General features: G+C 42.7%; 1 protein-coding gene and 1 pseudogene across 2 annotated transcripts in view; both read right to left on the bottom strand.

Moving 5' to 3' along the window:
- BCL2 (BCL2 apoptosis regulator) overlaps positions 1-27680 on the bottom strand; it is a 177700-nt gene that overhangs the window by 79433 nt on the left and 70587 nt on the right. The window lies entirely within an intron of this gene.
- Positions 14748-16266, bottom strand: LOC124517106 (proteasome activator complex subunit 1-like; annotated as a pseudogene).

The following is a 27680-nucleotide window of genomic DNA, read 5'->3' as shown; positions in this document are numbered from 1 at the left end:
ATTCACTTTTGTGAATGAAATACAAAGAAGCTGAACGTGTAAGTAATGAAAGACGCTGGACTGGGCGACTCTGCTCTCTGATCTCAGTTCGGTCGTGTCTCACAAGGAGCCTATCTTGTCCACGAGCTTCCTGCTTTCCCGTCAGTTCAGCACCCGCCCGCTGTTCCTACAGGGCCGTCAGTTTTCCTTCGTTCTGTTTTGTTTTGAATGTTCTTTTCTTACCATTCCCTCCTGCAGGACTCCGTTAAATAAATCCGATGGCTTCTCGCTCAGCCCGACCGTGAGCATCTGGCCCCTCCTGCCGGTCCGTGTGACCCACAAACCGGAGCCTCACTCGCGATCTGATTGTCCTCTGACTCAGTTCCAAATCTGCTGCCCTTCTCTCTACTCCCATCCACGTCCCCCTGAGCATCGAGTCTTCCCTCCCAGGCTGCTCTGTTCTCTCCACTCGGCATCCACGGCCTCTATTTCTTCACCCTTCTCCAAAGCCTTCAGAAAACTTGCCGTTTCAGGGTGGCTACGTTTGTTTCCCCTGGACTCAAGCCTCCCTCCTCTGATTTTCTGAGTCCAGAGGAGTTTCTGTGTGGCACCCTTTATTTCCAGTTTGAAGCCATCTCTACTCTTAAAGTGGTCACTGCTAATCCTTAGCTAATTCCCTGTGGCAGAGCTCTGTCGTTTTGGAAGCCCCTGACTTTCTACATTGTATTTTAGGGAGTCTGGCCTCGTTTCAGACCTTCAGACCTGTGTAGGGAAACAGGTGCTCGACCGTAATACGTTGCTGACATGCAGTTCGTTTTCTTCTGCATGTAAAATATTACAGCGTTTGGTATTTGTCGAACTTGGCTGCGATCTCTGTCTATACACGGCTAGCAGCACATTCGCCAACACAGCAGAGCCACGCTTCGCAAAGGCCCTTCTCCGGAGGCACCAGAGCGAAGGTCTTAAATCAGGGAAGGACAGGGACCTACCATCTATGACTGTCCTGCTCCGTGAACAGGCTTTATTAGGATGCAATCAGGTTTTGTCAGAAATGTCACCGGCTTGCTCCATGGAGGTCAGATTATGCGATATCATTGTAACAAATACAATAATAGAATATGGCATTTCCTGTCGTTCTCTATTGTTAGGAGCAACTTCTAGATGACCCTAAAAATACTGCATTTAATATTTTGAAAATTCTGAGTTTCTCCAAAAGAAAGAAGGAAAGGAAGGAAGTTATGGTGCTTTGCAACAGCCACCTGAGGTAGGATGTCCCATTTTAGAGATTAGAGAACCAAGATCAGAGGGGCGCCTGGTGGCTCCGTAGGTTAAGCGTCCGACTTCGGCTCAGGTCACGATCTCGCGGTTGCTGGGGTTCAAGCCCCACGTCGGGCTCTGGCCGACAGCTCAGAGCCCAGAACTTGCTTCAGATTCTGTGTCTCCCTCTCTCTCTGCCCCTCCCCCGCTCACACTCTGTCTCTCTCTCTCTCTCTCTCCTTCAAAAATAAACATTAAAAAAAATTATATATATAAAAAAACAAAACCAAGGCTAGTGTGACTCTCACAGTAGTAAGTGGCCATAAGGCACAAGTGGGACCCAGGTATCTTAGGTGTGAATTCCAAGCCACTTCACACCATCCTTGCCACCTTTACACCAAGGATGAAAAAGTATGGAAAGAAATTGTAGGCAGGGGGCGTGAGAGAGAAAGAACGTCTAGAAATTTCAAATTTGTTAAGGTGCATGTCCCCTAACTCGTACATTGCTCTGGATGAGGGCTAAGTGATCCAAGTTCTTATAAGCCTTTCAGGGAAAAGGCAAACAGATTCATGCTGACTGTACACGTCACTTTCCCTCCACAAATCATAAAGGCTCGTTTAATATTCTCAAACAAAAACATATGCAAAAACAGTAAACGAGGAAAATCTCTCACTCTTGCAGCCAGTCGTAGTGACCTGAGTGCTTTTCTTGGCAAATATTCAAACGTCACACGCCAGCATCACATGCTTAATACTATTTTAGTCAATATGATTCGTGTTAAAGTCACCTGAATCGGGCAATTGTTTGATCTTATTATCACCAACACGTCCTCACACAACATCCCTCACCACTGATGAACTCACAAGAAAGACTTTAGTTTAGAAAACTTGCATTTTCTTAGAAAAGGAAGAAAAAAAAAGCAGTTCTCGGTAAAAGATAAACCACAAAGCGACTGTGTTCAGACAAGTTGTACATATTAAACCACACACACACTATATCAAAATAATGTTTAGGCTTTGTCTAATCTACAATTGTAAGCAGATTCTGCATTAAGGAGTTAAGACCAGAATCCCACTCATGACTTTCCCTGACACTGAGAACATATGGGAGAGTAATAGAACGACATTCTAGATTACCTTTCCTCTTCAATCAGCTTTAACCATCCATCATAATCCAAAGGTTCTTTACTTGGTAGGGTACCAACAGCCAACATTCTTCCACAGAACAGGCTGGTCAGAGGTTTCCTGGAGATAAAATCTATTTCTACCTCAAACTAAAGGGAAGCCTCCGGCCCACAGAGATTCAAGGTCCCCAAATGATGTCATATAAAAAAAATTAAAGGGGGCTGGGAGAAGCATTTGTGTCAGGTGGAGAGCCCATCAAGAGGAAAATTAGGGACGAAAACAGCTAAGAGGGGCCAGCGACCTTGAGGCTGCATCCAAAATGATACGGGAGGGCAGGCTTGCTGGTCAAAAAAGGCAATCTCAATGGCTGGCAACGACTCTGCAAAGGCCAAGCCTCTCTGTGGGAAAGCGGAGAAATGTGGGAGAAATGGAAGGGAGAGGGGCAGAAGGGACAAAGGAGAAGGACAAGAGAAGTGGTGGCAGGTCTTGCAGCCAGGATGAGAGCAGAGAGCACCACACAGTCCAGGACTTAGAGGCAGACAGGCCGTGGGAGTGGGAGAATGGGGCCATGCTGCCATCTTGGAGGAAAGGAGGGAGACAAACATCCCTGCACAGCTCAGGAGATGGCTGTGAAATCCAGCCCTTCCACTGGCTTCTAATGCCACATCAACAGTTATTTTAAAAGCATTTAAAATATAAACCATGTTCATGGAAACTTTTGTCAGCTCTCCCCTTGACATACATCCATCTGCATGGTTTCAAGGTTGACTCAAAGTTCATAAGTTGCGTGTGATGTGTTTTACCATTTGAGTTCTGACAAAAACTGCAAAGAAGCAAATTAAAGCCAAGAGGGAAATTTCGAGCTGCCATGCTAAGTTAAAAAAAAAAAAATCATTCTAAAAATAAAATAACACTTCAGGCCATAGGGTTCATTTCTATAAATATTAGTTCCCTAGAACCAAACTCTAGTAAACTATGATCTACGATCTCCTCTTAATGAATTCTTATATATGTGTATATGTATATGTGTGTATACACACACATACATGTATATACACATATACATCCCAAAATACACATACACATAAGAATATACATATATATATGAGAATATACACACATATATGTTACTGTGATGGTTTTATTATGGTCCCATATTTGTATTGAAGTTTGAGACTTCAAAGGGATGCCGCCCCCCGCCCCCCATCCTCTCCTGAAATATAGAGGCACTGCCCCTTGGTGGTGATGATGTCATAGCCACACGAAGGATGTAGAAAGAAGTACTTTGATACACTGCTGGTGGAAATAGATATTGCTGTGCCATTCAGAAAGCCATCTGTGAATGCCTATCCAAATTTACAAATACTGCCACTGATCAAGCCATCTCATGCCTATATGAGCAGAGGGATGTTTGTTACCATGTTGTTTATAATAGAATCATTCACTAAGTCCCGCTACAGACAACCAAAGAGTAGTAGGCACTCATGAAAAAGAAAGAATGGAAGAACTTCAACAAAGTATCATTGTGAAGTGAGTAAAAAAGCAAGATGCAGAGAGGACATAGGATATGATCTGATTTTTATAAAGCAAGGGCAAGAATCACAACATGTATGTGGGAATACCTATCTATCTAACGTTTGGTCTAATTACATAGGTGTGGAGTAAATCGTGGCTGGATATACACAAGGTTGATGACTCTGACAACCCGGGGGAGAGGGATGAGGGGTGGAGGGAAGAAAGGAAGTGGGAGGAAAAGAAGTAAGTGAAAATGAAAGATGTCAACCATAAAAACCACATGGATGCTATGATCTCATTTATAGGAAATCATGTGTGTGTGCTGAGGTACACATAGGTGAACTGATGATCATGAGATGGTCTGCAGAACGTCAATATTTTTTTATTTCAGGGTGTTGACATGTTTTGAAAGATAAGTCTTACTTTATTCCTTTTATGTATTTAAAAAAATATTTACAACCAACATGTATTATTTACATAATCAGAAAAAAAAAATCATTGACGGGGACAAAGGAAAAGTCCTATGCAAGGCAGTATGGGCCCCCAGAGCAAAAGCAAGCAGAGAGGTAAGGCTGTAAAGTCCAGCTGGGACCATGCTGGGAAGGTCCTCAGTGCCAGGCAGAGACAGGGGAACACTTCTAGAATGTGCATCAACCTATTAATAATGGGCTAGGGTTCTTTTGGTGGTGGTGGATTATGAGAGACTTTTTCCCCTGCTTTTTGCTTTTCCCTATTTTCCCACTTTTCTGCAAATACACCATATCTTGCATTTGTGGTCAGAACAATAGATTATTTTAAAAACGATGCCGTCAAGGTTGTTAAGTGAGACGGGGTAATCATCAAAGTGAGGTTTTAGGACACTATGCAGTGGCCCCCAGAGGCAGAGATTAAAACCCATTTACAAAGCAGTCGTGTCAGCATGGGTTGATAATGGCCTCAAATAAAGAGGAAAGAGTGGAAACAGAGACGAAGAAATGCTAAGTTGCAGTGGCACTTTGTAAAGATTTATGTGAATGTCTACAACAGCGCAGCCAAATGTCGAAGTCCGTTGACATGATCCAACATTTACGGAGAACTGTCGTTTTTGAGACCGGCCCATTTTTATCATCAAACCTCTAAGTGCAGCCACTTCTTGGAACCCATAGCAAGAGAAGGCATGGTACCCCCGGGGAAAAGACAAAATAAGTCTATGGTGATGAAGATGAAGAGAAATTACAGGAGAAGATGACGTAAGAAGCTTTTCTCCATACAGAAAAGAGATGCATCATTGACCAACACTGGGATTCTGTAGATCGAATAAAAATATTCCCAGGTAACCTCTGGGTGGCATTCATTTTATATTGTGGCCAACACACTGAGTTTGCAACCAGTGTTAGGAGAGGTTAACTTGAAAGTTTTCATTCAACTGTGGTTTGCCTTTTTGTACAAGTTGGCACATTCTGAGAACTCCCCTTCCATAGAAGCATTCAGGAGGGGTATGAGTGGCACCAGCTGCATAAAGTGGCCGTGGAAGGCTTCCACAGAACTTCCCCAGCTTCAAGATTCTCTGATTTAAGAGGAGACATCACGCCCACGGCCAGATTTTACACCTTCTCTCTCTCTGATGCTCTAATTGAGGCTGTTTACCAAATAAGCTGTGTTTCTGCTTTCTGGTTTTCCTGAAGCAGATGTGATCTCGCTGAAGGCGAACAGTTTTAGCAATGCACTTGACGCACTGCCCTCTAAACACCACGTAATCACGAGACTACAATGTTTACACAGTAATTGAAGACTGAGGCAAAGAAACCCAAAGTCATTTCATGAGGCAAAGTATTGGCCAGGACTTCCAATAAAAGGATTTATCGAGTTATCCTGAAATGGCTCTCCAGAAAAAGTCAATGTGACTTAGCGTCTTGGTTGCTTGTTATTATTCCAAACAGGACAAATTTAAGAGGAATGGGGCTGGTTATCATGGAGGACAGGGTTCACCTGACAGAACTTGAGGATCGGCTCATCAGAAAGTAGGCAACATCCTCCTTGGGAGGGCTGCCCCACAGCTCACCCAATGACATTTCTCCATGCGTGGAGACTCCCTGCAAGGTCAACCAGCATCCTTCTCGCTCCCTATATGGCTGGTGCGTTCACGTCTGCCTTCTTGCCTCCCTCTGTCTCTGGAGGGCCTGTTCATCACTCCAATTCTCTGTCTTCCTGCCAAGTTTGGCTTGAAGCTCACCTCTCCTCTGTCTGACCCCAGCAAATTCTGGTCTTTGGTTTTTTTCTGAACTCCCTCATGTCCTGTATGTGCAACTAACATGAAATAATTAGCAAGTGTATTGACAGGAACAGCCCCAATGAATGATTCCCAATGGATCTCCTAACACCCTAAATAAATGTGTTCCTTGTTGTGGTACCGTGCGGAGAGACAGGAAAAGTTCCCTCCTTCCTTTCTTTCCTTCCTCCCCTCCTTCTTTTAATTTAGTGTTTATTAGACCCCTACTTTATGGAAAGCACTGTTCAAGGTTTTTTTTTTTTTTTAATTTTTTTTTTCAACGTTTATTTATTTTTGGGACAGAGAGAGACAGAGCATGAACGGGAGAGGGGCAGAGAGAGAGGGAGACACAGAATCGGAAACAGGCTCCAGGCTCCGAGCCATCAGCCCAGAGCCCGACGCGGGGCTCGAACTCACGGACCGCGAGATCGTGACCCGGCTGAAGTCGGATGCTTAACCGACTGCGCCACCCAGGCGCCCCGGTTCAAGGTTTTTTCATGCACTACCTCACTTAGTCTCCTCACAGACCTCTCTAGAAATATCTACCAGTCCAACTCTGCTGCTCTCTGCCTTTCCAGTGTCTTTTCACAGTGTCATCACCTACTCAGTCCCTTGGTGCTGCGTTTGGCTCTTGCCTTCTCCTCAGCCCAACATCCAACAAACTGTCAGTTCTGTATCTCATATCTGGCTCCTTCTTTTTATCCCCCCTTGCCCTGATATCTCTGCTAGACACAAGAGCCTCTTCACAACTGGTCTCCCTGCAACCAGGTTATCATTCTACCCGTGAGTTGGTTGATATCCCTGCACTCATTCAAAACTGTGATTCCCATTGTCTACATAATATAACCTGCGTTCCCAAGGTTGACGTTAAAAGATTGTTGTCTTTCACATCCCACCACCTATGAAAGCTTATCTTCCAAACATGTAGAGTGTCTTCTGATTCCCCAAACATACCAAGCAATTGTACTCCAGTGGGTTTTTGTTCATGCCGTTCCCATTGTGTGAAACGACCTTCTCCCACCTCTGTCCTAGAATAAAATCTTAGTTCTTAAACTTAGCTCAAATGCCACTTAACTCCCCCAGGTCAAAATTGATTGTTCTTTCTCCTGAACTTTCCCAGCCTTAGTTGTTTATGCTCTGAAGCTGCCTCTAGATCATAAAATACTGCAGGGTAGAGATAGTATCTGTTTTTCTTAGCATTCCAACACCATGCCCCAACCACGCCGGTACTCCCCAAGCATAAGCAGAAATGAAGTTACTAGCACTGGTAAGGGAGTTTACGAGCTACCACGGTCTTCCAAGTGCTCCTCAGAATTTCAAGCTAACAAACGTTTATCAAGTACCTACTGTGTACACAGCACTATGGCAGGAGCCGTACAAGCAAGCCGATTAGTGAGCCACAGTGCTCTTACAGTGCATGTTTTAAGGACCTACTCACCTTACTAGGCTAAGCCACCCAATACACCATTATTTGAAGATGTATCCCCTCTTGCGGATCGGCAATCACTCACAGAACTTCCCTCCATCACTGCATGTAGCAGAGGTAAGATTCCTATGTTTCAAGAAGCACCAAGAAAAGAAGGCTCACAACTCTAGAAATCGGGAGTGTTCTTTCCTTTCAGGGCAGAGAGTGGATTGATATGGAAAATAAAGGCATTCATCTCTTAGCAGTCCTGACTCTCAAACCCCATAATTTATGTTAACTTCAGTTACGACGAGCATTTAAAGCCATGAAAGTAGCTGAGAAAACTAAAAATTTTATTACCTAGGAAGTTCTGCTAGTAGATGAAAACTTTTTTAAGAGATGGTAATTTTTTGTTTGAAGACTGGTATCTTGATGACAGCTGTGCAAATTTTTCTAAAGAGCCCAAGGTGATCTATGACATAAGGTGACCATATGTGCCAGCTTGTCAGGGAGCGTCCTGGTTTACACCTGTTCTCCCTGCAAAATTATTAATAGGGCCCCCTTTACTCTCATAAGTGTCCCAGTTTGATAAATTACATGACCACTCTATTACGAGTGAGCTGAGGCTGAGAAAAGGGGCAAAATCCAGGCTTCCTGACACGAAGCCCAGGCTCTATCTCAGAGACCATATTTCCTCTAAGTTGTTTCCTCAAGAATTAATCAAGAAAACCACTCCGAGAAATGGTAAAGATGCGTAAGTATGATTTCTACGAACTAGCCATTACAATTTAGTTGAGGAACTAAATAAAGTACATGTATAGTCAATCATTAAACAGGGTCAGAAATATTCATAAGTATGGTGCCAACTGTGATGTTCAAACGATAATTTTAAAAGGAGTCGGAGAAGAGAAAAAAACCCTCCCTGGGCTTCAGACTTCAGGGGAGGGTTCTGGAAGACCAAACCTTAACTGGGCTACAAAAGAAGGAAAGAAGAAGAAAGGAGAGAAACAGGCATTTTTCTTTGAGAAAAATAAAAGTAGAAAACAATCAAAATCGGGACGGGAATAAGCCACGTAAGTGATCCGACAAGCATGACTACTTTTTATTCCAGAAGGTAAAAACAAGATAAAAGAAACACAATGGTCTAAGTGGCTTTCCCAAAATCTCGCAGTGATCTAAATCACAGTCATCAGATCGAGGTGTCCTGGAACCAGACAAGTGCTAGCTGCTAGATGACAGTGCTCTTCCCTGTGATGTGGTGAGAAAGAAAGTGGCCACCCTTTGAGTTCTATCCCCAGCCTTTTCACTAACTGGCCAAGTGTCTGTGGGCAAGCGGTTTCATCAGTTTTGAGCCTTCGTTTCCTCAAATAAAATGCTAGGGCTGGATGAAATGGTCTCTAAGAACCCTTCCATCTCCGGCAATCCATGGTCCTCTATGTTCAACTTGAGCTTTTGTTTAGTTATGTTCTAGGTTTAGCTCAATAGTGGATGTGAGTGTTAATTTCCAGAAAACAGCAAACACGGGGCTGATGCTATGGGTCCCTTCCCACTACAAAGATGTGCAATTCTCAAGAAAACATCCGAGAGCTAAGCTAGGGACAAAGGAAGGAGGAGAAAAAAAGCACAGCCTATAGGAATGAAGACAAAAACCGAAACCAGAGCTTTAACCAAAACTTGACTCCACAGTGCCCAAAGTGGGTTTCAGACTTACACAAATGTCCCTAGAGATCTGGGAATAGTGATAAGATTCTAAGGCCCATGAAGGGGTATGGCCTTGGTCCTGTACGAGGCAGGGGGCCAGAATTGAGCCCCCTTCATAAATGTGAAAGCCTTAAAAAGCCACCTTACCCATGAAAAAGAAATGAAAAGCACTCTGCCCGCAGAGCCAAAAATGAAGGGCAGAAAATTGCCTTATATCCACGGTTCAGGACACCTTGCAAAACAAAAACCCTAAACATGACCCGCATTCAATGGAAGGATCAGAATTTACACTATCTATACGTCTAGGCGTAGGAGTCCCATGACAAGAAATGAATGTAAACAAAATTCCAGGACCGTTGAAATTCCTTAATCTCCAGAAAAAACAAATATGTGGCCACCATGTAGGACACTGTCACACCTCAGGACTCACAAGATTCCCATAGAAAAGAAATCTGTGAGATGAGCCTGCAAGAACACGCACACACAAACGCACGCACGGGGAAATAAACTACCATGAGGAACCGTCATAAAGGGAAATTCTGAACAACTCAAATCCTAAGAACTGGAAAAATACTAAAATCTGAAATGGCCTACAAAATAAGATTGCTTAAAATTATTGAAGTAATATAAGAAAGACTAAAAACCATAAGGAACCAATAGGAGTAAATAAAGGCAATAGGCAGATGTGAAAAGAAAAACAAAATAGAACTCTTAAAAATAACTCAATGGAAAAGTTAGGCAGTAGAACAACACAAACATAGATCTAGTGACACGGAAGAAGAGATTTGAGGAAATCAACCAAAATGTAACAAAGGACTTCCAAGTAAAAATGGAGAATCGAACACACCATGTCTAACACTGGTTTCACTTGCTAGGGATACTAACATTTCCTTGCTAGGGAAACTAGAGAAAACAACCATGTAACCTACAAGGACAAGGAGAACAGGTGAAGAGATAATAGTAACAAGATTTTGGAAGATGGAAAAGGGATGGACGAGCAGGAACAGAACTAGCAGATCAAAGGAAGCTGAGTTCTAAACTAGGAAGAAAGAATGTTAGGAGCCAACCAGCAGTTGCTCCAAAGGCCCAGGAACAGATACTGTTAGTTACGTCTGGAATGGAGGAGGGAAAAGAGAGAAAGGGTGATAAAATAAGGAGAATGAAGAGAAAGATTTGTAAGAACGAATTATATTTCCAGATCCCAGGTCCTCTTGTCAACTCCATCCTGCTGGGCAGCAGCCTCTATCCCAGTGGGTACAACTGGATGTTTGGTCTTTGGAGAGAAGATTCCTGGATCAGGAGACATCATCCATCAAACAAAAGAGAAAGTTGCATTCTGAATGCTGACCCCTCCAGTCTTATTCCTCCCCACAGCTCTCACAGGCAGATCCTTCCCTTCCATGTGAGAGTCTGGAAGAGCGTTCTCTCCCCGAGACTCCTCACGTGTAAGGGCTGACTGCAGGAGTTCCCCCAACAAATGGCATAAACATATTATTCCACGGTGATGCTCAGAGTTAGCGAGCCCCTCACACAACCTCGGAGCTTCTAAGCTTATGAGTTCTTCAGTCTTGAAAAAAGGCAGACAACCAAGGATTACCAGACACGCAAAGAGAGCCTCGACGTGGAAAAACAGAGTTCAAATCAGACAAAGAGGAAAAGGTAATGGGGGGAAATAGAGATCATGAAAGAAGAAAATTTCAAAAGAGATAAAAAAATGTCTCTCAGAAAGCTATGAGAATGTTACTTACACACATGAAAACAGAATACAATGCTTTAAAAAAAAAACACCCAACTATTTATAGATGAAAAGAGGAAATTTAAAACAATAACAGAAATGAAAACCCAATAGACAGGTTGGAAATTGAAGTTTAAGAAACGGCCCCCAAGAAGAGCAAAACAATAGAGAGACAGAAAACAGGAGAGAAAATGTGAGAAGACTGGAGGACTGGTCTAGAAAGTACAACACCCAAATAATAGGAGCTCCGGAAAGGAAAGCTGGAGCTTGTAGAAGAAAATCCCAGCAGACTGAAAGAACACATTGAGTGCTAAGTACAATAGATGAAAACAGATTCACACAGAGGGCAATTACTGTGAACTTTAGAATCCTGGGGCAAAGGCAAGAGTCTACAAGTTGTAGGGAGGAAGAAGAGAAAGATCGGGTACAAAGCATCAAGAGTCAGAACGGGTTTAGCCTTCTCACCACAGCACTGGGAGTTAGCATACATAAGAGCAATGTCTTCAAACTTCAGAAGAAGATGTAGTTTTGACTTAGAGTTCCTTGTGTGAGGCAGACAAACCATCAAGTGAGAAGAGACAATAAAGACCTTCTGAGACATTCAAAGTGTGGCTGTATCTCTTGTGGGTCCATTTTTGATAGGCGATGCAGGCTGGGAACCACAAAAATGAGTGAGTGGAAAAAAGAGGGAATTTTAGGCAAGACTAAAAAAGACTAAGGCAGAGGGATGATGTGGTGAAGGGAGCAGACAACTGGGCCCTGGGCATAGAGAGCAGTCCACCCAGACTGGGCCAGTGGATCAAGAGAAAGACGTCCTGGGGGCTGCCACTACTCCACTAGGTTTTAATTCTCATAATTTGCTGGGCGGGGGGAGGGGGGCTATGTTACCTCAAACAATGGAGTAAATCACGAGAGCGGATTCAACTCAGAAGAAGGGCAATGGAAAGTACTAGAATAATACGACATATCCCAGCATGACAGGTGTAGAGCAGGCCTAGAGAAAAGTCCAGATAAAAGGAAAGTGGAAGTTGGCAGAAAGGATGTCACCAAGAAAATAAGTGGAACCAACAGGTTACTGATGTGATCAGCCTTGTGGAAAAAATGTACTTGTGGGGTATGCAAGAGCTAAGGGACATGTGCAATAGGTATGAAGAACTTGCTAAGGAAGTGGAAAAAAAAACAATACAGATTTTAACTTGATGAAAATAAACAGCTCAGCCGATAATGTGATTTACACAGGCGACACAGCGAAAACCCTCACAACCGATTTAACCCAAAATTGCAAACACAATTCTACTGGGAGAAAGTGCAGGGTAAGCAGCGGATACAGTTACACAAGAGAGCGAGAATCAAGTTACGGCATCGCGAAGAAAATTGATAAAACAAAACAGTATAGACGTTATTTAGATGCGGACATGTATACACGCCAGAAGAAAAGGCCAAACGATAGAAAGTGATGTTCTTCAGGAGGGGCCCGGGGGTAGCAGGGTAGGGTCGAATTTGTTCCCGTAGAAACTAAGGAAATAGCACATAGGTAAATATGTACCAGGATGTTGTTGTCTATGATGTTTGTGGAGACACAACACCGAAAATAACTTCCGGGTTCACCAATAGTGGAACAGCTGAATGAACTGTAGACCAGTCACAGCACAGAATTTACTTAGCTTTTATTTATTTATTTATTTAAAGTGCATTTATTTATTTTGAGAGAGAGAGAGCACGCAAGCAGGGGAGGGGCAGAAAGAGAGGGACAGAGAGAGAGGGACAGAGGATCCCAAGCAGGCCCCATGCTGTCAGCGTGGAGCCCGACCGAACTCACAAACCATGAGATCATGACCTGAGCCGAAATCAGAAGTCAGGCACTTAACCGACTGAGCCGCCCAGGCGCCCCTACTTAGCTACTTTTAAAAAATAGTTAAATTTAGGGGCGCCAGGGCGGCTCAGTCGGTTAGGCATCCGACCTCGGCTCAGGTCATGATCTCACGGTCTGTGAGTTCAAGCCCCGCGTGGGGCTCTGTGCTGACAGCTCACAGCCTGGAACCTTCTTGGGATTCTGCGTCTCCCTCTCTCTCTGCCCCTCCCCCACTCACGCTCTGTCTCTCTAGCTCTCCTTCAAAATAAATAAACAATAAAAAATGTTTTTTAAGTGGTTAAATTTGTGTGTACTTATCTGGAGGGATATTCTTAATTTACTAAGAAAGACAGGCTGTAAAGTGATGCATACGTATGACTGGAGTTTTTGCAAAGAGAAACAAAACACTGTTGTTTAATTTATGTGGATGTATACGTGCCGTGTGGTTACATGAGCTTCAATAAATGTGTGGAAGGATGCATGCCAGATGTTAACGCTCTTTACCTTAGGACAGGAATGGAAAGGGTAAGGGAAGATTGAGAACAAAATCAACCACAGTTAAATAGCAATGCGGGAAATAGAAAACACCGGTAAGAGACATGAAGAAGAGAATACCAAGGTCTAACATAAATGTAACCGAGAGATAAGGAAGATATAACAAAGACAACTGGAGAGAGACAGCATTCAGAGATTATGATTGAGAATTTCTCCAAATTGCTGAGTATTAGGAACCCTTAGATTCAAGAAGCAGATTGAATCCCAGACAGGACTGTGTTGAAACTGCAGATAATCAGACAAGAACAAAAGGAAAACTAACAACAATAACAAAAACACCCCCTGTAAAGCCATTAGGAAAAAATAGACACCTGTAAACGAATGCCAGATTAGCGTAACTACACCTTATCAATGGTAGGTATTGGAAGGCAGTGAAACATCATTTCAAATGCTGAGGGAAAAGATCGACATAGAATTCTATCCCTAGAAAGTTATTATTCAAGACTGAGGGTAAAAATTAAAGATACTGGCAGACAGACTGAGAGAGATTGTTGAATCTTCCTAAACCTCTCATGAAATAACTACCCAAGGATGTACTTCAGTAAAAAGGAATCTGAACCGAGAAAGGATGAACAGAATCCAAAAAGCAACATGAGGAACATTTCCTGAGGGTTAACTCTGTACTTTACTGCATACCAGGCGCCAATTCTAAGCGATTTACAATAAAATTGAAATTCAAATTAGAGCAGTTTGCTTCTGGTTTTCATACTCTTAACCACAGTGTAAATAAAATGGTACATGAGTTGACATATTAAAAATTTTTTTTAATGTTTATTTATTTTTGAGAGAGAGAGAGCATGAGTGGGGGAGGAGCAGAGAGAGAGGGAGACACAGAATCGGAAGCAGGCTCCAGGCTCTGAGCTGTCAGCACAGAGCCCGATGCGGGACTCAAACTCACGAACTGTGAGATCATGGCCTGAGCCGAAGCTGGACACTCAACCGACTGAGCCACCCAGGCGCCCCTGTATTGACATATTTTAAAAAGTAGATTTGTAAAAAAACAAACAAACAAACAAACAAACAAACAACTAGTTGGGAACAAAAAAACAAAATGATAGATGATAAAATATTCAACAGTGTCATATCATAATATGAGAGATAAAAGCTTCATTAAAGTGTTCTAAGGGGTCTGTTATGTTATTTGAGAAGAAAACAGAGATACAGATAAACTTTTTTTAAATGTTCTTTTAATTTATTTTTGAGAGACAGAGCGACAGAGCACAAGCAGGAGAGGGAGACACAGAATCCGAAGCGGACCCCAGGCTCTGAGCTGTCAGCACAGAGCCCGGTGCGGGGCTCGAACTCGTGAACTGCGAGATCACGACCTGAGCCAAAGTCAGACGCTCAACCGACTGAGCCACCCAGGCGCCCCCAGATAAACTTTAGTTTCAGACTTTGTTGACTCAAATACAATTTTTAAGGTTCAAGAGTAACAGCTAAAACAACGGAACAAAACACGTACGTTACAAGAGGAAAACAGCATTTTTTAAAAATGGTAGATGTGTATTTCTTGTACCTGGGATCCAAAGTGAGGAAGAAACCCCAAAAGGAGGAAGGTAGGGAAAGTCTGGAGCCCCAGTTAGAGGTGGGGATGTATCTGCTGGGCTCAGCACATAACGAGAGGGAGGGCTCTCAATACACCGTTGCCTTTGCTTCTCCCCTGGGTTTCTTGAGCTTCTTGAAGTCCTTCGGGATGATGTCATACAGCACCACACAAGCACTGCGGATCTCCATGACCACAGCCAAAGTCCTAGCACTCTACCTCATCCAGCTCTTGCACCAGCTGTGGATAATCCCACCCGTGGGGCTACTCGGCCACCCTGCCCCCTTCCAAGGAATCCTTGGAGACTGGAGGGAGCGTGGGAGGCTTCCAACTAGGCGTGAAGGGTGGTGTCTTCAGCTCACACACCTCCTGCCGGACAGCCACTCCAAAACTGACGCTGTCCTCAATCCGAGGTATCTCCAGCTGCAGCCAGGCGGGGGCCAGGCTGACTGCCCAGTGACATCCTCGGTCTCAGGCGGCAGGTGCTGCAAGAGGATCACGATTTTCTTGCCATTTACTGGACTCCTGGGAGAACCTCGGCCCTGAGCTTGCCCTTCCATCTTTTAATCCTCATCTTCCTTCTCTTGCAGTTTCTTCTGCTCTTCCTCTCTTTCCCCTTGACAGGATTAGGCACCAGGACACCCAATGGGGCCCTCAGATTGCTCAGGTTAGCTTCATGGAGAGCTGGATCCTTCAAAAATGCTTCCAGCTCAGAAGTCTTCTTGGGGAAATAGTTCCTGAGTAGGTCCTCTGTCCTCATGGAACATAGCCTCCCGCACTTGGGGTCCAGGCTGGACCTTGAGCGTGGCCATGGCCGGGAGGCCTAATGCCACACGGGGAGCAAGGAGTGAGCACAGGAAAGGGAAAGCAACACCAACAGGAAGACTCAAGTCATCTAACAGAAGACAGAATAGGAAGAAAAAACAAGTGAAGAAGAAGCATGGCGTATAGAAGACATTTGGATTCCTAGTGAACTCCAAATATATGACTTATCAAATAAATGTAAATGGCTTAAAACTAATCCCTTAAAAGGCAGAAATCGTCAGGCTGAATTTTGTAAAACACCAGCTGTTTACAAGACAGAAACCTAAAACATAATGTCACAGCAGGGATACACATAAAATAAGGTGTTCAAATATAAGTGTCCCTACAAATAATAAATATGCAATAAATATTTCTTTTAATTGAATGAATAAACGAATCTGCTAAAAGAGACTTCAAAGCCAAAAGCATTTGGGGTGATAAAGAGGGTCACCGCCTAATGATAAAAGGATGCATTCACCAGGAATCCTTGTGTACCTAACAGTACTCTGTGAAGCATATATAGCAAAAACTGAGTTAATCATATGAATGTAAACAATTCAAAATTATAGTGAGAGATTTTAGCACACATCTCATGAAATAAATAGATCAAACTAAAAAAGAGAAAAAAAATACAGATTTATAAAATGCATCTCATAAACTTCATCTAATGTATACGGAAAGAGAATACTCCACCCAATAAAGAATACACATGAAATGTTTACAAAAATTGACCAAGTTCTAAGCCACAGAGCAAGTCCCAACAAATTTCAAAGAACTGCTAACATTCAGACCACAATCATCAACCAAAATACAATAAAACTTGAAATCAATAACAAAACCACAGCCACCAAGCCCCAGTACATTTGAAATTTCAAAAACACACTACTGAGTTATTAATATGAAATAGAAATGAAAGTGACAAAACATTTAGAATTGCATGCACAACAATAGTTGAAACCTTAGATTTTAGTAGAAGGAATGCTTAGCATTAAGTGCAATATCAAAAACAAGAAAAATTCAAAATTAAGAAGGTAAGGAGCAATAAAATAAAGACAATAGAAGAAAGTTCTTTTTTCCACAAATGGATAAGGCAGTAGGAAGGCAATAATAACGACAACAAATCAATAAAGTAAAAACCAAGAAACAATATAGAGTAGGAAGAAAACAAAGGTTGATTCTTTAAAAAGACTAATAAAATTGGTAGAAACACAACAAGCATGACTAAGAGAAATAAAAGAAGGCACAAATAAACACTATTAGGCATAAAAACCCCATAACTATAATACAATTATAAAAAAATAAAGCAATTATTTTTTTAAGTATGAGAATTCTATTCTCTGCTTTAAAGCAATAAATCTAAAAACAGATGAAATAAAAAAATCTCCTAGAAAAATATGTTACCAAAATTGACAGAAAAAAACAGACAAACAACAAAAGCTCCTGGACGTATTTTTGTAACAGTTCAGTCTGGACTTTAGAAATAGACTGACAGTACAAAACAGGAAAGCAATCAGTCAATCTCAGTTCAAAATATCAAAGCAAAAATCCAAAGTAAAATATCAACAAACATATTCATGAGTGTAGTGTGCGCATAAATATATAATATTTCTCTAAAAACTATGTTTCCAATCTGATATATATCATGTATCACATATATTTATCACATGCTTAATATGTGCTGTGAGTCTATGTGTGTGTTTGTGATGATCCGGTAGGGTTTATCCTAGGAGCTCAACGAAGATTTAACATTAGCTAATGTAATTCGGCACACTGACAGATTACAAAAGGAAAAACTATATAAGCATACCAATAGATGCAGAAAAACTATTTAATGAAATTTACCACCCATTCACAATTTTAAAATGCAATAAAATACCTAGCCAACCAAGAACAGAAGGAAGTTTTAACTAAGAAGTAGTTTCTATGAAGAACCTACAATAAACTTCAGGAACACATCTCCTTTAAAGTCAGGAACTAGACGAATATGCTTTTTCCATCACCCCCTCCCCGCATTCATCATCGTGTGAGATACAGAGCTGATGCAATAAAACAAGAGAAAGGAGTAACAGAAATAAGGATTAGAAATGGAGAAACAAAAGAAGCATTATTTGCAGATGATAAGACTGTCTACATAGAGAATCCAAAAGAAACTACAAACAATTACAAGTAATAAGAGAGTCTGGCACGAACACCCGGAGACAAGGTTAACATACAAACACTCATGACATTCTTATCAGCAACAATCAACTAGAAAATGTAGTTTTTAAAAGATCCCATTAGCAATAGCAATAAACTATGACAAACCTAGGAATAAATCTAAAGCAAATTATTAAACTTCACTAGAAGTCATAAGAACTAAATAAACAGTGATTTGTATCATGCTCAGAGATTTGGAAATTTAACATCAATACCTTCCTTTTAAGTTAATATATAAATCTAATGTAATTCATAATAAAATCCCAGAAATCTTTTTCATAAACATTTTTACCTGGTTTAAAAAATCACACAGAAGAATTAAGGTCAATGAACAGCCAAGACAATATTGAAAACATATAAAATGGGCACTTGTCCTGATATTAAGACATTAATTAAAGCCTTATAATTCAGGCACATTAGGATTGGGGCAGATATAGATAACTTAACCAATTCAATAGAGAGAGCCCCTCCATGTGTCAGAATTTGGGATGAGACAGAGGTAGCATTAGAAAACTGTGGTTAAGGACTGAACTATTTCATAGATGGTTCCGGGACAATTGGTTATTCACAGGGGAAAAAAATTTGATCTCAAACTCTCACTTCATCCACAAAATGGGTTCCAAGAGAATTATAGTTTAACTTTAAAATATTTAGAACAAAATACAGTCACTATTTGTATAATCTTAGGTTGGGGAATGACACAATAGTAAAAAAAGAGAGAAAAAGTGGTGATAAATCTGATTTTAAAACTCTTGTGACAAAAGACACTAGAAGACAAAGCTTAAAGGCAAGAAATATACTGAGAGATAAAAGTTTTTTTTTTTTTAATTTTTTTTTTCCAACGTTTATTTATTTTTTTTGGGACAGAGAGAGACAGAGCATGAACGGGGGAGGGGCAGAGAGAGAGGGAGACACAGAATCGGAAACAGGCTCCAGGCTCCGAGCCATCAGCCCAGAGCCTGACGCGGGGCTCGAACTCACGGACCGCGAGATCGTGACCTGGCTGAAGTCGGACGCTTAACCGGCTGCGCCACCCAGGCGCCCCTAAAAGTTTTTTTTTTTTTTAATCCAGTTGGGACTACATCAAAATAAAAGCCTTCTACACAGCAAAGAAAACAATCAACAAAACTAAAAGGCAACCTACAGAATGAGATAAAATATTCACAAATGATATACCTAATAAAGGCTTAGCATCCAAAATATGTAAAGAACTTATACAACTCAACACCAAAAAAAAAAAAACCCAAACAATCCGACTTCAAAATGGGCAGAAGACATGAACAGACATTTTTTCAAGGAAGACATACAGATGGCCAAACAGACACCTGATGCTCAACAACACTCACCAAGGAAATGCAAGTCAAAACCACAATGAGATATCCCCTCATACCTGTCAGAATGGCCAACGTCAAAAACACAAGAAACAAGTGTTGGCAAGGATGTGGAGAGAAAGGAACCCTTCTGCACTACTGGTGGGAATGCAAACTGGTGCAGCCACTGTGGAAAAAAGTATGGAGGTTCCTCAAAAACTTAAAAAAGAGAATTACCATATGATCCCATGATTCCACCAATGGGTAGTTATTTGCCCATAGAGTATGAAACACTAATTTGAGAAGATATATGCACCCTTATGTTCGGTGCAGAGTTATTTACAATAGCCAAATTATGAAAACAGCCCGAGTGTCCATAGATAGATGAATGGATAAAGCAGATGTGGTGTGTGTGTAAAAAATTTCACACAATGGACTATTACTCAGCCATAAAAAAAGAATGAAATCTTGCCATTTGCAACAACATGGATGGATCTAGAGAGCATAATGCTAAATGAAATAAGTCCATCAGAGGAAAACAAATACCATATGATGTCACTCTTATGTGGAATTTAAGAAACAAAACAAATGAACAAAGGAGAAAAAAAGAGACAAACTGAAAAAGAGACTCTTAACTACAGAGAACAAACTGATGGTTTACTGGAGGTGAGCTGGGTGGAGGGATGGGTGAAATGGGTGACAGAGATTAAAGAGTACACTTATCATGATGAGCACTGACTAATGTATAGAATTGTTGAATCGCTATACTACATGCCTGAAAACTAATATAACACTAGAGGTTAACTGTATTGGAATTTTTTTTAATTCAGGATTTTTTTAATCTATAAGGAAGAAAACAACGCGCTACCAAAAAAATGATCAAATTCCATAAACTGGCAATAGATAGAAAAAGAAACCCCAATCACCAACGTTCATGAGAAAGAAAAGTATAAGCTCACTGGAAATCAGAAATATAAACCAATACCACAGTGAGATACTTTTACAATCTATCAGAGAAGCAACATATAAAAGCCTGATGATGCCAAGTTGGAGAAGACACAGGGTGAGGAAAACCCACTCACATTGCTGGGAGAGCAGTCTGGCAACATCTACCAAGGCTGATGTTTCTGCCCCCAGACCCAGAAATTGCACATTTGCATCTATACGTTTGATAAGGGAAGACATCAGGGTGTAGCGGAAAACAGACTAACTGTAACATTTTCTGTAAATAATCTTCTTTTAAAATAAAGATTTTATTTTGGGGGCGCCTGGGTGGCTCAGTCCGTTAAGTGTCCAACTTCGGCTCAGGTCATGATCTTGTAGTTCATGAGCGTGAGCCCTGCACGGGGCTCTGTGCTGACGGCTCAGAGCCTGGAGCCTGCTTCGGATTCTGTGTCTCCCTCTCTCTGCCCCTCCCCTGTTTTCTCTCTCTCTCTCTCTCTCTCTCTCAAAAATGAATAAACATTTTTTTTTAAATTTTTAAAGATTTTACTTTTAAGTAATCTCTATGCCCAACATGAGGCTCTAACTCACAACCCAGAGATTAAGAGTTGTGGGCTCTGCAACGCAGCCAGCCAGGCACACCTGCAAAAAATCTTTTTAAAAATGTGGTACACATGCACACGCGTGCGTGCACACACACACACACACACACACATCCCTAAGAGAAACTGTTCCACGTGTGTGCAAAGAACATGTGCATGTTGTAGCATCATCTGTAAGGTCACGAAGTTAGAAACAACTGTAATATCCTTGAAAAGGGCATTTAAAAAGTTAGAAACAACTTTAATGTCCCTCCTTTGACTGAATACTATACGTCATGGAACATGGATGAGGTAGAGGTCTATCTTTCCCAACAGATTAATCTTATAAATATGATGCAGAACACAAACCCAATGACATCTCTTTCGATAAAGTTTACAAACATTGAAAAATATACCCACTGTCTATGGATACGTATGTGTAAAAGATGCACTCACACATGGTAATAATAAGCATCAAATTTAAATCCAAGCTGGGAGGCTCTCAGAAGGGAGGAGAGGCATGGGACCGAAAAGTGCTTTATCTTTCTCTCTCTCTCTCTCTCTCTCTCTCTCCAGGTGGGTGGGAAGATCTAAAGCACATATGGCATCAAGATATGACAAAACTAATAACACACATGCATTTGCTATCTTATTTTCCATATTTCCTGTTGGCCTGGAGTTGTTCATAATTAAAAAAAAAAAAGTACTGTGTTTTGCACATTTGCAAGGTATCAGTAGAGATCATCACTTGTTCCTAGGAGGCCTGGAGGCGGGCACGACAAGTGTCACTATTATCCCTTGACAGATGATGCAGGTGAGGGAGGAGTGGGCAGGAAGGCACATGATTTAGCATCACAGGCTCAGAGCCCTCAGCATCACAGCGCGAGGACCACTCACTCCGAGGACCAGTCACTCCGCTCATTCAATAATTTACATAACACAGGGAACCAGAAACTGGCACAACTTAGGGTAGGGTAGGCGGGTGAAGGAGAAGACAACCTCTTCCCTTCTGGAACAAACCGCAGCCTGAGGAAGGGCAATGACATAACTTGATAAAAAAGGGGAAGAAGACAGGCTGCCCGGGTCATCTGACAGCTTTTTCAGTGAATCCGTAATTCATTCGCGGAGAGGCCGACCATTCCCTGTGCACCTGCCGAGGAGGAGGAAGTGAGAAAAGTGACCTCGGTTCTGGTCACTTCGCCTTCAGAGCCCAGCGCCCTGTGCCAATGGGACGCTACACCGGGGACGCGAGCCTTGAGATCCCGTCCTGGATTGGTCCCTTACGGGCTCTGGCTTCCAGCCCCTCTTATTTCCAGCTGAAAAGGTGGACTGCCATCTCGAGGCCAGTGAAACTCTAGAATCCACCTCCCCTGTCTTTCAGGATTTGTTTTCCCTTTTCTTCTAAAATCCGAAAGAGAGCTTCTGCGTTTAATATCTGCACATGGTTTTGAGGCTGAGTCCTGGACGTGTCCCAGCTATGTTCTTTCCCCTTGGTGACAGCCACGAAATGCCCAGTAATAGTACTTGGTGTCTGGAAGTCCATAAAGGCCCCTCCTCCGGCCGGCTGCCCAGCACCGTCCCTACCCTGGTTGTCTGTGACTTGCTAGGCATGGAGGCCTCATGACTGTAGCTTTAACCGAGCATTCCGCCCCTGCAGTAAATACACGCCACGGGAAGGGGGGGAGGAGGGTCCCCACCAACAGCTTAGCCCCTAAAGCAGCGCTACATGCACATTTTAGGCTGGAAATAAGAAAGAATTTCCTGGCTGTAGGAACTGCCAAATAGTAGGGTGGGTAACCAAGGGAGGTTCCAGAATCTCCTCTAGAGATCTTTAGAAACTCGATACAACCTCACATATCTGAGACGACTTTTTGCAATCCTGCCTGGAGACAGAAGGACCCGGTGCCCAATCGGCCCTCCTCTCAGGCACGCGGTCCTGCCTCTCGTGTTCCCCTGTGCTTCTCATTAGTGTATATGCCTCCTGTGTGATTTCCTTCCCCCTCACGCACACTTAGTGTCAGCCCTCGGGCTTGTTTTCATTCGGTTCCTCGCCTCCTCGCACCTTTCCTTGTTATTTTATGGAAAGCTGGTCAAAGGTCAGAGTTGCCCAATTACCCACACATAGTTTGGCGGTCGCATCAGATGCCCAGGCAAAACAGGGGGACGATTCCAATCCCAGCCTCGACTCCAAAGCTGGACGGAAACAGAGAAAATTAGCTGTTGCTCACAATCCGTCATAAATGAAAATATGATCCTAGTAATTGATTTTAAATAGATTTTTAAAAGAATCGTTGGCTGTATTTCACGAAGAATACAGAGTTTCCAAAGCGTTCATTCCAGGGTTGGATTTTTTTTTTTCCCCTTCTTCTGGCTTAAACCCCAAATGGCCAAGATCCGAGTCTGAATAAACAGTGTGGGTGGTGACGGTTCTGTGAGGCCCGGTGGAGGATGCAATCACTTTCTTGCTCGGTTCAGCATTAAATCATGAGAAACTAGCCCGATCGCTCCCCAGAACTCGTATTCGCTAAATGGAGGGCCACAGAGCGTGTACTTTCTCTGCTTCTCAGGGAGGGGAAAAAAAAGTTAATTCTCCCAACTGCGAATGTTTAATTATGTATAAAGTTCATTGACCCCACAGGCGGCTGTCAGATGATCTTGCGAAGGCCTGTGAAGGCATCCCAGGAATGCAGTGATGTGGGCAGAAACCCAGGGGATTCATGCCACCGAATGCTTGAATCGGGACGGAATCAGCAGCCATCCAGAGAGGCTCCAGTGAAAACAGGACTTGGGGATCATCAGTAATTTAATCTCACCTACGCATTTCTAGGCCTTCAAAAGTGAGCGTTATAAATCAGAAACTCAGGAAAAATCCCACAGGGAGGGGGCCCATGACGACGGGGTGAAGTAATTCTGTTTGCTGGTTACGGCCGCAGCTGGCTGGAAATGCATGCATTCGCAATGTTTTCTCCCCATTTTAGAGGTAATGCTTTCTGACTTCCCGGCTACCAACATGAAAAGAAAGTGATGAGGCAATCCCATTCATAAATACACGGTGGGGCTCCAAGGAGATGGCCGAGTCTGTTTATTTAGACAGTTTTGACAGAATACGGCCCTCGAGTGCACATGCAGTCACCCTGTTTCTTTTGCCAGTAAGTGCCCCAAAGTGCGTTCCCCATCCACAAAAGCTGGATATCCTCCTTCAGGCTGACGGAGGGGAAGGAGGGAGGCCGGGTGACCTTCCCAACCGTGTCTCCCTCTCGTCATCTCCATCTGGGGCATACGCCTGGCTGCTGGCACCCGGGCTGTTATAAAAGATGGCAGTGGGGATGGAGACAGGGTGGTTTGGGCTTCTTGGTAAGGGGAGGCCAGAGTCCCAGGGGACAACGTGGTCGGGCGGCTGGCTCAGGGGGCTCTCCTACTCAGAGGCAATAGAAAATATTCCGTCTTGGTGCCTCCTAAGATTGAAACTACCTGTTACGGGTCCGATGTTTTCTTTCAGTAGCTTTCTCACTAAACAGACTTTATCAGTCAAAATCCTACGCTTTCAGGGGGTAAAACGTGACAGGGTCCTATCCTCCAACACAACTGGGCTGCATTTTCTCGGATATCTCTATCGTTACGAATACAGACAATGGGTGGCCAGAATTTAGCCAACGATTTTGATCCTCTGGTGGATGCGGAACGGAAAGAGTCTCACCTGTTTCGTATTTAGACTAACCTGCAATTCTTGGTCCTTTACCAAAATCAGCCACTTAGACTGTGAATGCACAGCGTAGGTCTGAGTTCAATTCATGTTAATCCAATAAATATTTGGAAAACACCAATCACGGAGTAGGCACAACTGGTGATACACAAATCAAAAAGGCACGAAACCTGGGGCACCTGGGTGGCTCAGTCAGTCAAGCGTCTGACTCTTGATTTCGCCTTAGGTCACGATCGCAAGGTTGTGAGATCAGGCCCCGCATTGGGCTCTGAGCTGAGTGTGGAGCCTTTCTGGGATCCTCTCTCTCTCTCTCTCTCTCTCTTTCTCTCTCTGCACCCCCAAAATAAATAAACATTTAAAAAACTTAAAAAAAATTTTTTTTAACATTTATTTATTTTTGAGACAGAGAGAGACAGAGCATGAACGGGGGAGGGGCAGAGAGAGAGGGAGACACAGAATCGGAAGCAGGCTCCAGGCTCCGAGCCATCAGCCCAGAGCCCGACGCGGGGCTCGAACTCACGGATCGTGAGATCGTGACCTGAGCTGAAGTCGGACGCTTAACCGACTGAGCCACCCAGGCACCCCTAAAAAACTTTTTTAAAAAAAGGCACAAACCCGGCCCTAGCAAGTCAGAAATGAGGAGGCAGACATTAATCCCAACTGGGAGGGTTCAGGAAGCTTCCTGCATGCAGTGTTTCCAGGGTGTGGTGGCATTTGACCTGAACCTTTACCAAAAGCCCCATGCCCACTTGTACACTGTGGCATTCTGGAGAGGAAAGAAATGTAGCTGTCACTGAGTCATGCTTATTCATGGCTGGGCTCTGTAATTTCACCTTGTTTTTAATTCATCTGACATTTGAGAGATTTGCTGTCAAGATCCCTTCTTCAAGACCCATACCATTTAATATTACTCTGTTCAGTGAACAGTTAGAAAAAGAAAAAAGAAAGAAAGAAAAAGAAAGAGTTTCTTCTGTCCTTGAATAAGGAAGCCTTCCTTCAAATCTTTAAACATTTTCTAGAAATATGATTTCCCATAGTTACAGGGGAAACAGGCTTCCAGATAAAGAAATTTGGACGCTAAGTAATATCCTAAATCACTTCCACCTTTTGGATACCACAATTTATAAAATTCCATGAAGGAAATGACTCTTACTTCTCATGAAGTTCCCACTGGGAAATCGCCGTGAGCCACAGTTATGAAAGCGATATCCTCTCACTGGTCCCAATTCTTTCCCTTTGTCAGACGACCTTCACCAGCTCTGAACCACAGACCAACTCAATTATTTCTTGTCTGTACTACATGTTGTCATCCACCTGGTCAGGTGGCTCTTAGAGAACATGTCTCCGTTACATTTGAAGTTCTTGCGTATCAGGGACTGTTTTATTCATCTTTATATTCCCCCAGAGTATCTATAACATACTTGGTGTTCACAAAATGAATGAGTAAATAAATGTCATGGAGATGTCTATGGCAAGGGTTGGAAAACTTTTTCAGTAAAGGGCCCTTGTAAATATTTTAAGATATATGGTCTCTATCATAACTATTCAACTCTGCTGTTATTATAGGAGAACAGGTACAGGCAATCCATATACAAATGGGCATGGCTGTGTTCCAATAAAACTTTATTTATAAAAATAAATGGCAAGCTAGATTTGGCCCACAGGCCACAGACGTTTGACCCTTGATCGATGGTGTTTATCGTTGCCATAAACCTTAGTATATTCTTTAAATTTTCATATATTCTCTGTGAATATCAATAATTACATAAAGTGCCAAAAATGTAAATATGTAAGAGCTGTTTTGAAACTCCACATTAATGAATCCACTTAAAAAAAAAATCCAGGGACACCTAGGTGGCTCAGTCTGTTAAGCAACTGACTTTTGATTTTGGCTCAGGTTGTGATCTCACGGTTCGTGAGTTCGAGCCCCAAATCAGGCTCTGCACTGACAGCATGGAGTCTGCTTGGGATTCTCTCTCCCCCAATCTCTGCCCCTCCCTCCCTCCCTCTCTCTCTCTCTCTCTCAAAAATAAATAAATATAAAAAAAAAAAACAACCAGGAAATCACATACAGAAATTAGCCATTACTCCAAGTGTATTTCATGGTCACTTACTTTGCTTATCGTATGCCTTTAAAAGGAACAATTCTTATCCCTCAAAAATGGGATAGCAGTTTTGCCATTGACATCACCATTATTGAGTAAACTTGATATAAGATCTCAGAGTTACTGGGTGAGGAGTCTGGTGCTGGGGCACAGTGAACTTGACACTTTCCTGGAAAGGGGGAGTAAATGCACCCCCCCACTTCGTTCCTGCTCTCTACCAGATCATTTGGTCTGATTTTACTGCCAAAGGTTATTAATGCAGAAGATACATCCTCCTTTTTCTTGATGACCTTCTGGAAAACATCCAGCTCCAAAGAGCACAACAGAATCTCGAAAGCCCAGCAAACACACAGAGAAGTAAAGGGTAACTACGAAGACTTGATGAAAACAAGATGTCCCAGCCTGTCGCCCTGACCTGGTTTGCGAATGCCCCACCCAGCCTTACTCTTTCCCTCACCGCCCAGCTATCTTGGTGTAAAATGAAATTTTTAAAAAAGGAGCTGGATCTGAACTGTGGTGGGAACTCAGAGGATATAAAGTCGTAAGGTCAATTACTTGGTTTGGAAAAATTCAACCAGGTGTTCCCGAGGTATGAGGAAATAAATGCGCAGCAAACGACGCACAGACACGCACCCACAGACATTTTTTGAGATGCGCTACTCCAAGGTGTGGCTCTTGAAACTGTGTCCATCATCCCTAGGGTACCAGGAAACAGTTCTAGAGGTTTCTTGTAAGAAAGAAAAAATGCAGTTTGAGCCTTTCCAAGCTTCTCAGCACCTGGACCACGTTCAGATAGATACTCAGAAGGATTCTGTGCCCTAAGGAAACAAGAAACCACTGACTTGCAAATAGAAGGTACCACTGGGGGCTCAAAAGACCCGACTGCAAATCTACCACAATCGACCTATGTGACTTGAGGCAAATTATCCGACGTTAACGAAACTTGCCCTTTTGTACCACAGGGCTAAGGTTCGCACGTTACTGAGGGGCAATACGGTGTCTGGCCCAATTTATTTCAACAAATGCTGAGAATCTATCACATGCCTGTGTTGGAGAGTAGACAATGAGGATGCCATAGATTCCAGGCACAAAGCGCAAGTGACTGTCACTGCTCCTTTTGCAAC

The sequence above is a fragment of the Lynx rufus genome, unplaced genomic scaffold (genome assembly GCF_022079265.1).
Source record: "Lynx rufus isolate CCGP_SWC_20201006 ecotype Redwood Valley unplaced genomic scaffold, mLynRuf1.p SCAF_20, whole genome shotgun sequence".
NCBI classification, from domain to species: Eukaryota; Metazoa; Chordata; class Mammalia; order Carnivora; family Felidae; genus Lynx; species Lynx rufus.
This window is presented reverse-complemented; position numbering and strand designations above follow the sequence as displayed.